This window comes from Balaenoptera borealis (genome assembly GCF_965194805.1).
Source record: "Balaenoptera borealis genome assembly, chromosome: 12".
NCBI lineage: Eukaryota > Metazoa > Chordata > Mammalia > Artiodactyla > Balaenopteridae > Balaenoptera > Balaenoptera borealis.
The window spans coordinates 50,147,002-50,165,422 of NC_138869.1; the positions used below are offsets into that span (position 1 = coordinate 50,147,002).

Here is an 18,421-nt window from a genome sequence, read left to right on the forward strand (position 1 = left end):
TTGCCATCTTGGGATCACAGGGAAGAGTCTGTGTGCTAATGGACTCAACACAGAGCAAGCAGAGCCCAGAAATTAAGAGAGAAACCAGGTCCTGAACACGACATTTGAGCCTTGAAGTCCTGTCAGATCTATCTTTGGATGGTTTAGTAAACAAAACCATAAGCCCATGCTTAAAGCAGTTTGAGTCACATGCAACAGAAAGTGCTCAGATGGGTAATCTTCATTAACTCATTGGATAGCCTGATGGCCCTTCATGCAGCTACCAGTTAAACAAATAATGTCACTACACAAGTGTTCTTTATGACTTGTTTTGGCCTTTCAGTTTCAGTAAATCTCTTCATCCCTACAGTTACTCCTCTGCTTATCCCAGACTCCTGTATAAATAAACCCTTTCTGATACAAGTTTCCTTCACTTACATGTACCAGTGATGTTTATCATGTACCACAGAATTGCAAATAGTGATATCATATTGCAATAGGTGAACTGTGTAAATCTGATTAAAGCAGCCTAACCTGAGGTCCCAATTTTGGACCTCAATACTTAACAACACAAGTATTCTGAAATCAAATGGTTCAATGCTATAATTGTCATTAAATGCAACTTTAAGCAAGATCATTCTTTTTTTTTTTACACACACATACACACTGTATTTTATTTTTACAAGAGATAAATAGACTGACACCAAGCATTGTAAATGGATGCCCACAACAAAAGCAACAATGATTGCAATTACCAAACACGAAACACACTCATACTATGTCATAATATTGACATTCAGTCCAGTAATCCTCCACTGTAACAGCTCCTTTACTTAAGCAAGATCATTCTTAGGCCTCAACGATACACATGTTATTTTTTTTTCAGATTACAGAATGTTGATTTCTAGTAAGCCAGAGTGGGAAGAGGCTTCAGCCAGCCAGATCCCAGATTTAGGTGAATTCTCTTCAGCCCTGTGAAAAAGGTTGTGCCATGCAATAAAGCCAGGCAGACCTGAGATAAAATTTGGCTCCTCCAATTTACTAACTCATGCTGCATCCGAGTCTCCGGTTCCCCATCTATAAAAATGGATGTATTCACCACTATATATAAAATAGATAAACAACAAGGACCTACTGTATAGCACAGGGAACTATATTCAATATCTTCCATTAACCTATAATGGAAAAGAATCTGAAAAATTATAGATATATATGTATATGTATAACTGAATCAGTTTGCTGTACACCAGAAACTAACACAACACTGTAAATCAACCATACGTCAATAAAAAATAATTCATCAAGCTTAAGACTTTAAAATTGCACTGTGTGTAACTTATACCTCAATTTTTTAAAACACAGACTAATATATATATATACATACCATATACATATACATACCATATGCACATTATATATACACACATATATAATATATATATGCATTTTATATATATAATATATATGCCTGTATGTAGCTATTTTATAAATATATGTATTATATACTACATACATGCTACCATTTCCAAGTCTAATTAAGAAATTATTCTTGGGCTTCCCTCGTGGCGCAGTGGTTGAGAATCTGCCTGCCAATGCAGGGGACACGGGTTCGAGCCCTGGTCTGGGAAGATCCCACATGCCGCGGAGCAACTAGGCTCATGAGCCACAACTACTGAGCCTGCGCGTCTGGAGCCTGTGCTCCGCAACGAGAGGCCGCGACTGTGAGAGGCCCGCGCACCGCGATGAAGAGTGGCCCCCGCTTGCCCCAACTAGAGAAAGCCCTCACACAGAAACGAAGACCCAACACAGCCATAAATAAATAAATAAATAAAAAGAAATTATTCTTTTGGCTACCTTTTTTTAAAGATTTTTTTTTGTGTGTGTTTGTTTGTTTGTGTACACATTTAGTTTTATTGTAACAAAGCAACTTGTACACTTTTAACGTTTAAAACTGAGCATCATCTTTCCTTTCCAGTGAAACAAAAAGAAAAATTTAAAAATAAACAGGAACAAAATTACAATAGAGAATGTCAATTGCAAATAAGATCCTACAGGTTCTGCTGATTCTCCCATCGAGTGGCAGGGCTCAAGTCATCATTAGGAGAGAATTTTATTTTAAAAGTGTCATCTTAAACTGCAAGGATGTCCGTTAAACATCACAATTAAACATGCCAAAGGAGAAGCCATGTTGTCAAAATGCCCACTTAACCCACCCAAACATCTCAAATCCACCCTTTGCTGACCTTCTATAACCCCATTTTTTTAAGTTTTTTTTTCTTTTTTTAAACAAGAGAAAGTAGACAGATACATGTTGGTAAATGCTAACTGTCCATATTCACATAGAGACACAGTGTAATCTCTGAGCCCAATCAATACAGAGAAAGGAGGAAAAAAGCTAGAATTCTATGCATTACTACACAGGGGCCTAGCACCCTCCAGCTTCCAGCAGAGCTAAGGGAGCAGAAGGTTTTTCTTTTTTCCCACAGAGCATGGTGGTGTTGATTCCATAAAGTTTTTGTTGAGACAGGAAGGGATAAAAATGAATCTGGAACAGAAAGGGGTAGAGATTCTTTTCCCACTGAATTCTGCTCAAGGTATTTCCCTCCAAAATAAGTTGTGAGCCATGGTATAAAGGAGAAAAGAGACCTCAAAAACAGGGCAACTGAGCACAAGAGGAGAAGGAGAAAAAAAAAAAAAGAAAGACTGCAACTTGCTCCCAGGGACTGGAGAAAATTAAAAAAGGAAGGTTGGAATCCATCAGTGTTCCATTAGTCATCTTCTCCTTCATCTTCCTCTCCTTCCTCCCCCTCATCATCATCTTCATCTTCTTCACCTTCATCCTCATCCCCTTCTTCATCAATATCTTCCAATCCTTCTTCCTCTTCATCATCATCATCATCTTCTTCTCCTTCCCCTTCCTCATCATCCATGTCCGGAACCAAGTAGTACTGTAATGGATTTGGCCAAATATCATCTTTGATGACCTCTCCTAACTCATCTGCACCTGCATCAGAATGATCAGTAAACCAGGTGAAGAAGCTTTCTGGTTCCTCATGCTGTCTCTTCCTGCTGGCTTTATTCTGCGTTTGACTTGAACGTTTTGTCAAATCCTTTCCGGATTTCCATTTGATTTCAGTGGACTTTGAAGATGGATCACCACTCTCATTCAGATGAAATTCTTTGGAGAGAACTTTATTTTCAAAGTAGGGGTTTTCATCAAAATAAAAATCTATTCTGTAACCTGATTTAATATCTTCAAATTCTGTCACTTCGACTCTTGTCAAATAATGCAGCGCCTCTTCATCCTCCTCCCCAAGCAATGCAGACACTTGTGGATGGTTAACAAATGTTGTTACCCAAAAATTTGGGATTTTGGCGATCAATTCCGACCTCTTCTGAAAAAATGGTTGGCGGAGTTTGTTATATTTCTGTTCTACTTTCAAAATCTCCTCACTGGCTTGTTCGTTAAGTCTGTCTATTTCATTTTGTACTTCATCAATATGTTCAATTGCTTCTTGCTGTTCTTTTTCTTCCTTCGGCAAGTTCGGAGTAGCAGACGTTTCCTCTGGCCTGGAGGCAGGAGTCCGTCTTGGTTTCTTCGGTTTCTTTACTTGGGGTGGAAGTGAAGACTGGTGTTTGGGGGCCATGCTGGGAGAAAAGCCAAGAATCCACCCAAGGGAAGAAGCTCGTACCAGGAGCTCAGAGAACTAAAGATTTTTTTGATGTGGACCATTTTCAAGTCTTTATTGAATTTGTTACAATACTGCTTCTGTTTTATGTTTTGGTTTGGTTTTTTTTTTGGCTGTGAGGCATGTGGGATCCTAGTTCCCCATCCAGGGATCGGACCCACACCACCTGCATTGGAAGGCGAACCACTGGACCACCAGGGAAGTCCCTTGGCTACTTTTACTCCTGGCAGTTTTGATTTTTGTTTTCCTCAAAATCAGTCTCCTTTTCTTCTCTTTAAATTTTGATTTTATTAATATGATTCTACTGTTGGCAAAAACATATTTTAAGCTTTTAATTTTAGCTATTTTCTAAATAGCTGACTCATCAGGAGTCATATAGTACTACTCTCCAACACACCAGGGATCAAGACCATTTTGCTCAAACACACTGCATAACCTTCCTCCTTCTGAGATCTTGCCGCCTCCCCAGGATCCACCAGAAGTGGGCAAGGTCTTCTTTGTCTCAGACCTCCGTGCCTTCACACATGCTGTTCCCTATGCCTGGAAAACCCTTCCTTCTTTCCTGGCATGTCTGACTTCCATACGTCCTTCAAAACCTAACCAGCCTTCTTGGTATCCTCGCCCTTTCCTTTATCTGCTTTCCATGCATGGCCTCTGTGTCAGAATTCTTCCCACTGAACTCTGTCTGTTTTCAACTCTGTGAATTTCTCCAGCTCATCTCCAGAGACATGTCTGCGTGGGCTTTACTTCCCCTTCCATTAGTGCCCAGCAAACAGAGGGGCCGCAGTTTGTCAGAACATGACCCCCAAATGGATAGAAAAACCTTAAGTTCAACTGAAACATAACAGTTTTACAGGGTTTTCATAAATAAGAAATTTCCAATATTGCAAAAATTCATCTGGAGACTGAGGAAATGAAGTGTTCATAAAAACAGAAGTGCTGTGAATGCAACGGTGTAAATGAGAAGCTTCTCTTTTCTATGAAAACAAATTGCCCCCCAGGGGCTGATGGCAAAAAAAAGGAGCAATGAAGGATGTCAGAATTATTTATAAAGATCTGGCTCCTGTGGCTTTGATAAATTTATCATGAAATGCCCTACAGAACCTCAACCCCAGCGGGAGCCTGTTGCTTCTGTGATCACAACTTGAGATGTGTTTAAGGTTCTGCCTCGGGCTGGGTTTCAGAAACATCAAATGCCTGAATTTATGTGTGTGTGTGTGCGTGTGTGTGTGTAAAAGAAGTCGTAAAAGCTTTGGAGAACTAGAGAACTATTTGGAAATATATCTCATCAGGGACTGCAAGCCTTTGAAATATCTATTCCAAATCCCCACTCATTTTTTCCTCCGTACAGCTCCTGGGTAGAAAGACACAGAAGACCTGCTATTGTGAATTTAAATTCAGGCTTCCTGGAAATCTGGTGGATGTTAGTGATTCTTGGGGATAAACAGATAAAATCTCTGAGTAAAAACCTCAATTCCACCCAAGATTCATGATCCCAGAGATGTATCCAACTCATCTACCTTCCTCCATGTTGCCACCAACTCCAGTCCTCTGGGACTTTCCTTCAATGTATGAAGTATTTTTGATAAATAAGTTGAAAGAAGAGGAAGAAGGAAGGCAGGTGGAGGTAATCATCATCTGAGCATCTCTGGACCCTCTCCAGGTACTTCTGGAAAGACATAAATGTTAACAGGACCTGAAAGTAACATCTCTCCATAAATTCATGGAAAACAGAGTCTTGCTACTTCTGATTCTACTCTCCTCTAACGGAACTCGGCTCTACGAACCATGAAGCTCCCAATGTCCAGGCAGGAGGACAAAAGGAAAGGAAACCCTGAGTAGTTGTATGATCTTGGTGCAAGGATGTTAAAACGGGGCTCCTCTGGCCTCAGTTTCAGAAGATGCTTCACTATGTTAACCACAAGATAGCCAAGTCAATATGAGACACAGCCTTCCAATACACAAACTTACCAAGTAAGTGGGAACCCTCAGCTGCATCAAGGATGTCAAACAAGATGAAAGTATGGAAAGAGGTATGATTTGAGGAGGAATTCTTTGGAGAAAACTGTGCTGGGACCTCAAGAGCTTAGATGGAATGCTACCTCCATTGCTTTTGGTCTAGAGAGAGGGCTTCAGTGGGAATATCCAGAAGGCTTTTGGGTTCTCTGAGCTGGGGAGCAACATGGCCTAGAGCAGTACTCCTGCCTGGGAAATCAAGGGGGGGTGTGTGTGTGTCCTGTGGACCAGATGTGGGCCCTGTTGAGTCTTACTGAATTATATCTCGATAAAGCTGTTATTTTAAAAGAGAAAGAGAGAGAAAGAAAGAGAGAGAGCAGTGGGGTACCTCAGTCTTTGAGCCAAACAGGCCTGTGCTGATACCAGCTCCATCACTTACTGGCCATGTGGAAATCTCTCGAAGCCTCTGTTTCCTTACCTGTAAAGTAGGGACTTAAATACCTACTATACAGGCTTATTGTGAGGACTGAGACTGAATAAGATCAGGTGTATGAGCTGCTAAATATGCCGTAAGAACACAGGATAGAGCACATAATAAGTGGATGCTAATAGTAATATTAATAATAGTATTAAAGGATGTGACGTGCATGGCCTCAGAGGTCTTTTCATTCATTCATTCACTCGTCCATTCATTCATTCATTGAGTGAATACATACCAAGGGCTACCCTGTGCCTGACAATATTCACAGCACTGGGGATATGGCAATGAACAAATCAGGGGAAAAAAATCCTACAATGGAATACTATTCAGCCAAACAAAAAGAATGAAATTTTGCCATTTGCAGCAACATGGGTGGACTTGGAGGACATTATACTAAGTGAAATAAGTCAGACAGAGAAAGACAAATACTGTACGATATCACTTATATGTAAAATCTAAAACGTACAACATGGGACTTCCCTGGTGGTCCAGTGGCTAAGACTCCGTGCTCCCAATGCAGGGGGCCTGGGTTCGATCCCTGGTCAGAGAACTAGATCCCACATGCCACAGCTAAGAGTTCGCATGCCACAACGAAGATCCTGTGTGCCGCAACTAAGACCCAACGCAACCAAATAAATAAATATTAAAAAAAAAAAAAGTACAACAAGCTAGTGCATATACAAAAAAGAGGCAGACTCACTGTTATAGAGAATAAACTAGTGTTTACCAGTGCGGAGAGAGAAGAGGGGAGGGGCAATACAGGGGTGAAGGAGTGGGAGGTACAAACATTTGGGTGTAAGATAGGCTACAAGGATGCATTATACAACACGGGGAATACAGCCAATATTTTGTAATAACTGCAAACTTAAAAAAATTATGTTATATTTTATTTTTATTATTATTTTAAAATTTTATTGGCATATAGTTGGTTTACAATGTTGTGTTAGTTTCAGGTGTACAGTAAAGTGATTCAGTTATACATATACATATATTCATTCTTTTTCTGATTCTAAAAATTATATTTAAAAAACTCCTGGTCTTGTGGAGCTTACATTCTAGAAGGGGGAGAAATACTACACAGACAGACAGACGTGGCAAATATCAGACAGGGGCAGACAAAGGCCTCCAGGCCTTCTCAGAGCAGCTCGTTTTCAGGTTTTGCATTTCAGCCTTTAAATGAGGTTTCCCTTGAACCCATAATCCTCAAGGCTACAATCCTCAAGTTTGCAAAACTTCTGCCCATGGTATTCCCAAGACACTCCAAGCTGCATCTTGGGGCAAACTTGGCTTCTCAGGCATAACTATTCTTTCCATATTTGATGCTAATGACCTGACTTAAAACAGGCCCTCCGGAAATAGAGACACAGATGTAGAGAACAAACGTATGGACACCAAGGGGGGGAAAGCAGCGGGGGTGGTGGTGGGATGAATTGGAAGATTGGGATTGACATATATACACTAATATGTATAAAATAGATAACTAATAAGAACCTGCTGTATAGCACAGGAAACTCCACTTCGCTGTACAGTAGAAACTAACACAACATCATAAAACAATTATACCCCCCCCAAAAAAAAACAGGCCCTCTTACAAAATCGATTTTCCCATCACTTTCAGAGAAAGCTATACTTCCCAGCAAACACAGTTCCAAGTAGTCATCGAGATTCATGCTGATAATAGGGCCTCATGTCTCTCTGATTCAGTTTGGATCTTTCAAAACGCCTTGATTAAATTTGGCTCTTCTGAAATGTCAGTGGCTTTGACTCAGGAAGTGTGAATTCTCAGCAAGTCTGCCAAGTGTAGGACGCTTCCCTTCATCACACATTCACTTTCTTCAGTGACTGAGACCTATGTCTTACACAAATGAGTGCGTTTTTAGCCTGATGGCCGAGGAAAAACTCTTACCAGAATTAAATTCCCATTTCCCTTTGTCTTGCAGGCTCACTGTGCCATGTGGGGACGTCATGCCCAGGTCCCCTCAGTCTCCTGAGCCTGGCAGTGCGGGTTCCCAGCTCACTCGGCAGCGACGCTTGAATGACAAGGGGATGTTGAGGCGACATCTACCGGAGGGTGTCCTTGGCTGTGATAAAGCACTTCTCAGTTTTCAGGAGTCTCTGCAGGCTCCTTTGTCTTCTCTCCCTCCCGAGCTCATGGCAGAGAGATGGGCTACGATTCTGATTCTCTGATGCGATGCATTTGACTGATAGAACAGACACAATGACAGTCCCCTCTGGGAAGCAGCTCCGAGAGTTGACTGCTCTATTTTCTGACAGATGACAAGGGAGGAGGATATGAATGGACCAGGTACACCTGTCCTTTAATAGCCTGACACCTGGAACAACCAGCACCCCAGTGGCCGTGGAAACAAAGAACAGGGTTGGGATGGGAATAGTGCTGAGACTGTGGGGAGATTTCCCTGAGACCCTCTGTGTGTTGTTGGGGGACACGTGGAAATATTAGCTGCATTTCCTCGTGTGTCCTTGTTCTTTCTCAGCCCAATAGCTAAGACCTCCCACAGGGGCAGGATGAGAGAACAAGAAAGTCAAAACCTTGGCTTGGCTTTTAAACGTCAAAAGTCATTCTGAGTTGTAAGAAACTGAAGGACTTGGCGTGAAATTTACAGATCATCTAGAAACTTTGAAGACTTGTGATAGCTCAGGGCCAGTTTTCCCTGCCCCAGAGGAGAGGAGGGTCCCAGGATCAAAGAAGGGACAGCCTCTGGGGAGTCATGTGGGCAGCAAGGGAGGTGGACACTGGGGCTTTCCCTGGAAATGGCGTTGCTCCTCCACCACCTGCTAGGTGGAAACTGCGGGGGGGGGGTGTTTCCTAGGGACCTAGGGACCAGGGGGATAGGACAGGGACCTCAGACAGGCATGGGGTCCACGCCTAAGGTTGCAGATAAAACACAATACTAGGGACAGACTAAAAAATCACTCATTGTTTACCTGAAATTCAAATTTAACTGGGTGACCTGTATTTTTATGTGCTAAATCTGGCAGCCCTACTACTGGGAGAATCTAAAAGGCCCCCTCACTCTGAGCTTGAAGAGGGAGACACAGGCAAGGAAGGGTCGCAGGACACAGCAGTCTGGGGTGCATCGCCACCCCGTGGCCAGCAGCTGGGGAAGCAAAATGTTTGCTCTGTATCCCAGGGAGCCCCAGAGCCAGCCGCCGGGGTAAGGTTTCAGAAATCAGATGAGAACACAGCTGCCACCTGCAGGGAGCACTTCCCTCAGAGCACCAGAGCAGATTGATGGTGGGACTCAGACCAGATTTTCACACACACACACACACACACACACACACATGCACACACACACCATATGTGTGCCTCTGTGCAAAAATCCCCCACGGATCAAGCCCTGTGCCAGTTGGTGCACTTTTATGCTTAATACTTTCTAAATGCATTATTCTTTCCTTTGTCAGGCCCTCTACCCTTGCAACTACCCCGTAAGGTAGGTGTTTTTTATCTCTATTTTCCTGATGAGGCAATATAGACAAAGAAGTTAGGTGAGTATCCCAGAGTCACCTTGCTGGCAGGTGGCAGAACTGAGGTGTGAGGCCGGCTGTTTAGTTCCGGAACCCGCACTCTCAACCTCCACGGGCTTGGCCTGAGGAATTCCGGAGCAGGAGGCCACTGTCGCAGGTCTATGACCTAGGGCAGCCCGGGCAACGACACTCCCAGGACTGTGGAGAAGGCCAGCCCAGCCCGAAAGATGCTCGGGGTCTCCAGCCATCCCTCCTGTCAGCCCTGGCCTGCCGGGAATGTAGGGATACACCAGGACACAGGAAGGAGGATTAAGAGATGAGCTTTAGACACTGAGGACGGGCACAAAAGGGAGTAATGGCCCCAGAAGAGAACCAGCAATGCCTCCCTCACAGATCCCCACATACTCTAAGCCAGGACACAGAGACCCTCTGATCTGGAGTGGAAGGAATTTGCACGGGTGGTGGAAGCTGTTTCCTCCAGGTACAAAAGACATCAGTGTCTTGTAGAAGACTCTCCCAACAGAGTCTTAGGGCCCCAGGTCATGAACTCTGGAAAACTGGCAAGGATTTGGGGTGACCTGATCATGAAGCAACTCCCTCTGTATTTCTTCTGATTTTACTATCTTCCCAACACTCAGTCTCTGCCACAGGCTGTGGCCAATGACAGTAATGTGGGAGTAGAATGTAACACACATTGGGGCTTCCCTGGTGGCGCAGTGGTTGAGAATCTGCCTGCCAATGCAGAGGACACGGGTTCGAGCCCCGGTCTGGGAAGATCCCACATGCCGCGGAGCAACTGGGCCCGTGAGCCACAACTACTGAGCCTGCGCGTCTGGAGCCTGTGCTTTGCAACAAGAGAGGCCGCGATAGTGAGAGGCCCGAGCACCGCGATGAAGAGGGGCCCCCACTTGCCGCAACTAGAGAAAGCCCTCGCACAGAAACGAAGACCCAACACAGCCATAAATAAATAAATAAATAAATAAACCCAAAGTTTAAAAAAAAAAAAAAAGAATGTAACACACATTGGTGTTAGACATGGAATAGCATAATGGTTAGGTAAGAGAGGCTCTGAAGCCGGCCTGCCTGTGTTCAAATGCCAGCTCTGCTGGGTGACATTGGACAAGCTCCTGAACCTCTCTGTGCCTCAGTTTCCACATCTGGAAAATAAGGACGATAATAGCACGTGCTTCACAATCTTTCTGAGGAGCAAATGAGATAATATATGTAAAGATCTTAGAGCAGGCCTGAAACATAAAAGCCCTCAAGAAGTTAAGATTCTGGGAGAGTGGGGCTTAGTTTAAAAGCTGTTGCAGTGACACAATTAGTTCTGAGTCTGAGGGAGGAAACTGAGGCACAATTCTAGCCCCTTGTCCAAGGCCTGGAGTCGCTAAGTAGCAGAGCAGTAATTCCCATTTTATCTGGATGGCTCCAAAGCCAGGGCTCCATTCCTTACACCCTCCTCTTTCTATTTACATCGAGTAAACTGGGCTAAGCGGTGTCCTGAGGCCTCAGGAACTTGGCGCCACTGCCCCCTGGTGGTGATGCTGCCACATGGCCCGTGGCTGGGACTCCCACTGAAGGCAACCAGAGGTGAAGGTAAGTCCTCAGAACTGAGGACTCCCAAGGGGCAGCTTGACCAGTGAAATGAGACAGGTCCCCAAAGCCTCTCTGGAAACCTTGTCCACAGAGGGCTCAAGATTCTTGAGATTAGAATCTCTCCTTCTTGAAAAGGCTCTTTGAGACAAATGCTTGCCAAGGTCTACATGTGTGATTAGTTGTTTAATCAGATTAGCCAGCTCTTGGGCAGGAGAAAAGTCAAGGGGATGGGACATGGGACAGGTAAATTTTGATGGAGAAGATGCATTCAGAAGGACTTAAAGCATAGGACTCACCTAAAGAGGTCAGATTTGGGCTTCTGTATATTCACAATGGAGGTGCTTAGCATGATCCGAGGGTGGCCTCCCTGAACAGCTTGGGCTCTGGTGGGGAGAAGGGGTTCAGTATTAGAACTCTTTCTGTTTCATGTGACAGAAGGCCAGCAGACACTGGCTTAGGCAAAGAAGGGAGCTGTATCTCAGAAACTAAAAAGTCCACGGGCAAATCGGCTTTAGGTACCTGCTGTATAGCACAGAGAACTCTACTCCACTTCACTGTACAGTAGAAAATAACACAACATTGTAAAACAACTGTACCCCAATTTAAAAAAAAAAAAAAAAGGCTTCAAGGAAAAAAAAAAAATCTGCCTTAGGTGCATCTGGATCCAGGGACTCAAATAATGTCAGCAGATATGTCTCTCATCATCTCTTGGGTCTGATTTCCTGTGTCCTGGCTCAAATCTCAGGCAGGTCAATATGGCCACAACAGCAGCAGGCTTATATTTTCCTGGCTTACTAGCAGAGAAACACACTTTTGTCCCAGAGTTCTGGCAAAAGTTCCAGGGCTGGTGCTCACTGGCTCAGCTTGAGGCATGTGACCATCAGCAAGGCTCTCACTGGTCAGGCCTAGGGCATGTACCCGCTACTGGAGCCAGAGTAAGGCTGACCCCCACTCAACCATTGAACCATGTGGGCCAAGACTAGGGGAGCAGTAGTTTCCACGTCAGTAATCAAGAGGGTGCTACCAGAAGGGCACGTGTTCTACATGGATATATTTTTCACCGTGACATCAGGAGGACTAAGGAAGAGTCTCCAATAGCTGAGTGGCCAGCATGTGCCAGGCTAGAGCAGCCTGGCCCTGATAAAATACATCCAGCCCCTCCACATGGAGGGGAGGCCACGACCCCAACCCTACTCTGGCCGCAGATTAAGGGATCCTCAGGCCCAAGCTTCCCCATGAGTTGACGCTTCTCTGAGACCAGGGATGGGACCTTTCTTTAATGCACACAGTTGTGTACTTTCCTGGGGCAAGTCCCCTTCTCCTGGTCCTCTGGTGGTGCCCAGTTGTCCTCAAATGTGGCCTTGGCTCTAGCCTGCAAGGCCTCTACCCTCTACTCCCTTCTTGCTCCCCAGCTGTAGGTTATACACACACACACACACACACACACACACACACACACACACACACACACACGCAATCCCGCCTCCACCACCAGTTCCAGACCTCCCCTCCCTGACGCTCCGTCCCCTTCAGAGCACTGTTCCCACTGAGCGCCTCCTCTGGGCTGCATCACTCAGAGAGCCTAAGCCCAGCCTGTGGCCTCCACTCACACACCCTAATTCATCCCTGCAGAAGATTCTGGTCTCCTCAACCACTCTGAGGGCTCCCAGGGCAGGGGCTGAGCTTCCTCCTTGCCTCGTCACCCCTTTCAAGGCAGAGGACAGAGATGTCTACGCACCTCAGGGGCGGATAAATCATCTCATATCTGGAGCAAATTATCTCATATCATGAGGCAAGAGAGCCAACAGCCAATCCAGCGTGGCCCCCCAGAAGCAGCAACGGGTGTCAGGATTCACCTGGGCGGCAGCAGAACTGCTGAACCTGTCTGGGCCCCTGGCCCCATCTTTCTGGGCCCTGTCCCATCCCAGGCAAGAAGAGGCCGAGGGGCAGGAGGAGATGACAAGTGACTTGGGCCTAGGCAGGGTCCAGGATAAAGGGGGAGTAAGAGAGAGGCATGTGCAGCTGAGGCTATTTTTACCCAGATCTGAGCAAAAAGAAGTGTGGGCTGCTCTGGCCAGTTAGTCCCATCCCTTGGTGCCTGGCCACAAAGTCAAGAGACCTGAGGGCGGGGCTGTGTCTCCCCTCAGAGGGGCTCCCTGAGGCAGGGCTGCTTCTGATCTCAATACCGGGCTCCGTGAGGCAGGGCAGTGTCTCCCCCCTTAGACTGGGGCTCTTCGAGGGAAGGGCTGTGTTTTTTCAGAGTCGGGCTCCCTGATTTAGGGCTGTGTCTCCCCTCTGACTGGAGCTCCTTGAGGACAGGGTCATGTCTCGCCTCAAATTCCTGTTTCCTGAGGAAGGGCTGTATCTCTTCCTCACTGTGGACGCTCACGGACAGGGCTGTACTGCCGCAGAGTGGGGCTCCCTGAGCGAGGGCTGTGTCTCCCCCTCAGACTGTGCTTCTTGGAGAGCAGGGCTGTGTTTCCTCGTAGTGGGGCTCCCTGAGGTAGGGAGGTGTCTCCCGTCAGTCTGGGGCAGCACCCACCGGATTGGGAGCCAGAGGGCGGGATGGGAAGAGGACAGGCAGACGTGAGAACTTCCCGCAGGGGTCCTGGAGACTCCCAGCCTTGAGGCCCTGGCCCCTCTCTAGGGACTGTGGACTTGGAGACTCAGGCACTGCCTGACGGGAGCCAGCCACACATTCTCACGCCCTGTGACAGGCAAGGTGGATCAGGGTCAGAAGTCAGGGCTGATGCCCATATTCAGAAGTTAGGTATGATCCTGGGGTCATGGGTCACTCTGGATTGAGGCCCGTGATCAGGATCGAAGGTTACTTTTAATCGAGACCCATGATAAGGGTCAGGGGTCAGGTCAGAGTCAGGGATCAGTCTAAGATCATGTGTAACTCTGGGTGGAGGCCTTAGATCATTAGGGATCAGCCTGTGATCAAGGGTCAGATGTGGCCTAGAGTCAAAGATAGGTCTAAGCAGGATAGGCTTGCTGGAGGAGCTCCATCTCTCTTGCTGTCCAATCATCACCACTCTGGGCCTATCATCCCAGGTCTTCCCAGAGGGGGTGACTGACACGGACTCAAGCCCTGAAGCATGACAAAGACCGCCCTGAGAGACGTGTGGAGGAAGGCGTTCCTGACAGAAGGAACAGCACAGGCAATGCCAGGGAGGCATGAAAGAGCTTGGTGTTCTACAAGGCAGAGCCCAAGGCTTGGGCAGGGGTGGGGAAGAGTATCCAAGGCCAGACTAAGGAGGGGCTGGGAAGAGCTTCCCTCAGAGCCTGTGAGAGGGCAGCATTAGAATCCTGGGACAGAGGGAGGGCGGCATCAGCTATGGGTTTTAGGAAGACTCATTCACTTATTTGTTCATTCAATAAACACCAATAGAGGGCCATGTGCCGGGCACCATTCCAGGGACTTGAGATACATTTGGGAACAAAACACCTGGAAATCCCTGCCCTGGTGGAACTTCTATGCTAGCAGAGAGAAACTGACAATATGTGTAATAGAGTATATTCACAAATAACTAAAGGACATTGTACCTTAGGAGGTGACAAGCACAATGGGGAAAAGATGTAGACAGGGTGAGGGGGCCCAGCCCAGGATTCGGAGCGAAGGAAGCAGTTTAGTATGAAGTAGAGGAGTCAGCCTTAAAGAGAAAGGTGAGGAGCTATGGCGATACCTGGAAGAAGAGCATTCCAAGCAGAGGGACCTAAGACCCAAGAGCAAGAGAGGGCTGGGAATCAGAAAACAAACTTACAGTTACTAAAGGGGAAGGTGGGGGGAGGATGAGTTAAGAGTTTGGGATTAACATATACACACTACTATACATAAAATAGATAAACTACAAGAACCTACTGTATAATACAGGGAACTACATTCAATATCTTGTAGTAACCTATAATGGAAAAGAATATACGTATACATATAACTGAATCGCTTTGCTGTACACCAGAAACTAACACAACATTGTAAATCAACTACCTTTCAATTTTTAAAAAAGAGTGGGCCAGGAATGAGTTCTTGGACTAGCAGGGAGGCCAGGGTGGCTGGAGACAAGAGTGGGAGAAGCAGAGGAGAGGTAAAGGGGAGGTGATGGGGGTCTCACTCAGGATTTGTAAGCACTTTGAACTAAGGAGCAAATCACCTCATTTATGTTTTAAGATGTGTTTTAAAATAATCAGTCTTAGAGAAATAGTTGAATAACACCACAGAACGCAGTCACCAAAACTGCGACTGTGGGAAGCCAGTGAACAGGACCAGTCCAATTTCTTCCAAGGAGAACTTGTGAGGAAAGGAGAGGCAGAGAGATGAGGGAGCCTCTATATTGAATTATAATATGTGACCCTTATTTAAACAAACAACTGGTAGAAAATAAAAGCATTTATAAGACAAAGAAAGAAAATTAAATAATGACACTATTTAATGCTGTTAAGGAATTTTGGCAGGTAGGGAGGTGTGGTTAGCATAAAAATGGTATTGTGTAATAATAATATTGTGGGTCTTTTTTTTGTTTTTTGAGTGCTTATCCTGTAGAGGTACCTACTGAGTTATATTTACAGGTAAAATGATAGATCGGTGGTTTGATTTAAAATGATCATGGCTGGGGTGGGGACACAAAGAAAACAAAGTGATGGGGGATACATGGGAGTTCATTATGTTATTTTATCCACTTTGTATATTTTGAAGCTTTTCTTAACAAGTTAAAAAACAAGAATAATACTCAACTTGCCTGCTGAGGTTGGAGAGTAGGGGGCCAACACCTTGATTTCCACAGAGGACCTAGGTAGACCATATCTGGACTTCTGACCTACAGAAAATATGAGGTAATAAATGGGTGTTGCTTTAAGATGCTAAGTTTGTGGTAATTTGTAACACAGCAACAGAAAACTAATACAGTTCCCTTATCCCTTTCCCCTCCCTCGCCTTACAGAAAGAAAACAGGACTTAGACGTTTATCCTTCCTGGACATTTGTTAGACTTTTTCTATATATTTTTGTATCCATAAAAGTTACATAGTATTGTTTGCAGATTTTAAGTTCTATATAAGGAACACTGTATTGTACACCTCATTCTGCAACCTGCTTTGCTTGCTCAATACCATATTTTGAGATATCTATCCCTGCTGGGAAATGTGGCTCTAGTTGATTTTTTTTTTTTTTTTTTTTTTGACAGCTGAATGGAATTCCTGAGGGAAGGGTGTTCAGGTCTTCCACTCTGACTGCAGATTTGACAATTCATCATTTTTTCATGTATCTTGAGGCTATATCATTAGATGCTTAGATGTTCATGATTATTTCATCTTTTTGATAGACTGAATGTTCTAATAATACGAACTATTCCTCTTAAATTTCCCATCTTAAATTCTCCTCCTTTCACATTTACTGTGATGATTAATGTTTGTCATTACTCCTGATATCTGATTTTATGCTTCCATGTATCATGTATTCTTGTTTCTAATCCCCCCCCACACACATACAATAATTTATTGGATTGATGGAGTTTTCTTTGTGTTATCTTACCTTCTTCTAGTTGTTTGGGAGTTCCATAGAGACTTCCATCTTTTTCAGTCGATAGCCTTAAATTTTTAACACACACACTAGTCTCTGATGGCATCAATTATGTTACTTAATCCCCAGGTCTGTTTTGTCCCATTGACGTTATCGTCCTTTTCCAGAATCTCTGTCCAAGGCCAGCTACACAACAATTCACAGGAACCCGGGGCTGGGAGTGGAGAGGTGAGCGTGGGAACTGAGATCTTCTGTGGACTTAGGCTGAGCTCCCTCTGGGGTCGGGGTGCCATAATGCCCACAGAGTTCATTGCCTCAGGAATGAGCTCTGAGACACAGCCTGGTGCTGGGGTCCTGGGAACCCTTTCTGCGACTCATTCCCTCTCTGCCACTAATCACGCAGAGCCTTGCCCCTAACTCAGCCTCCTCCCAATACATGCTGGCCACGCCCTACTCTCACACCCGGCTGGGAGCAGATGCGTCTGTCCTGACTCACACCCATACACAGCACACACACTCACGTGCTCTTATACACGGACACACACATGCACACAGATATGGCAGTAGGCATTTGACCAAGAAACTGTGGCTGCTGTTAGAGAGTAAATGGGGGAGGGGGCGGTCCTCCCCTCTGGAGTCTCCCAGACTTGCTGTACCACGATGCCAAGCCGCATGATGACAGACCGCTGACCCCCTGGATCATAATGAGCCCTGGGATTCTGAGGAAAGGAGCTCCCTCCTGAGTCATCCCTGTCTGTGCCCAGCATAGGCATTCCCCAAGGGTAGGACCTTAGGCTCCTCTTCCTCTGTCTCCTGGAGCAGGATCTCTCCCCCGGACTTCATTTTCCACGCCTCAGTTTCCCCTCTGTGGTAGCCGCAGACATGCCTCACTTGGATCTCCTGTCAAGAAAGAACATGCCATTCAGCTGTGGGGAATGCAGTGAGCTGACGGCCTCTCTGAGTTGCGCTTTCAGGATTCACCACAGCATTTGAGGTGAGGGTGCTTCTCTTCCCAGATGGCCCCCAGACATTGACTGTGCAGAGTAGGGTTACTAAGGCGTCCACGTGTCACCTTTGCTCTGCAGCTCAGGGTCAGGCTAGCAGAGGCTCTGTCAGAGCTGGGTCGCAGTCTGAGGTTCTCCCTGCTGGGTCCTGCCTTTTCCTCCTTTGTCTTTCACAGGGTCCCCCCGCCATCCAATAAACTTCCGATAATACTAACTCCGTCTTAGCATCTGATCACTGGGGGGCCTGAACTGATGCACCTAGAGTTGGCGCCATCACCTCCCCCCCGCCCCCTCCCTCTCGAGCTCTAAGCCCCAGCCTCCAGGACCAAGGGGTGATGCTGGCCATTTCCGAACCCGTTCCTGGGCTTCATTTCCCCATCTCTCAAGTCAGGACAATTCTCCCTCCATCACCTGCACTCCCATGAACTTTTGTTTTTTAGCTAGTGCAGCTGCAGCATCACCAGAAGGTCCCTCCAGTGCCCTGCTCAAGCAGTGCTAGGCTGTCCTAGAGGGGCAGCCAATGTCTAAGTCACCGAAACGTCCCCAGTGCTCATCAGAGGGCCAGGTCAGTGGAGGTGGTGATACCAGAGGGAGGAAGGAATGCTATTCACTGCAAGCAGTCACAGAAAGGATGAAGGGAATATTGCTTCTTTAAGCAATAGGCCTCTCCTGCCCTCCACCAAACCACGGCTTGGAGTTAAGAAACATCT

The 18,421-nt window shown here is 45.8% G+C and overlaps 1 protein-coding gene and 1 pseudogene across 2 annotated transcripts in view; both read right to left on the reverse strand.

Moving 5' to 3' along the window:
- Nucleotides 1-18,421, reverse strand: part of LYZL4 (lysozyme like 4) — a 51,101-nt gene that overhangs the window by 29,166 nt on the left and 3,514 nt on the right. Inside the window, exons 3-6 of the mRNA XM_082348798.1 lie at nt 17,497-17,607; nt 16,720-16,775; nt 15,930-16,007; nt 5,189-11,573 (exon numbers count right to left, since the gene is read on the reverse strand). The gene's annotated coding sequence lies outside the window, so the exon portion shown is untranslated. The remainder of the gene's footprint in view (nt 1-5,188; nt 11,574-15,929; nt 16,008-16,719; nt 16,776-17,496; nt 17,608-18,421) is intronic.
- LOC309607679 (protein SET pseudogene) lies at nt 1,863-3,641 on the reverse strand (annotated as a pseudogene). Its single transcript has one exon. The product of its transcript is annotated as a protein SET pseudogene (transcript).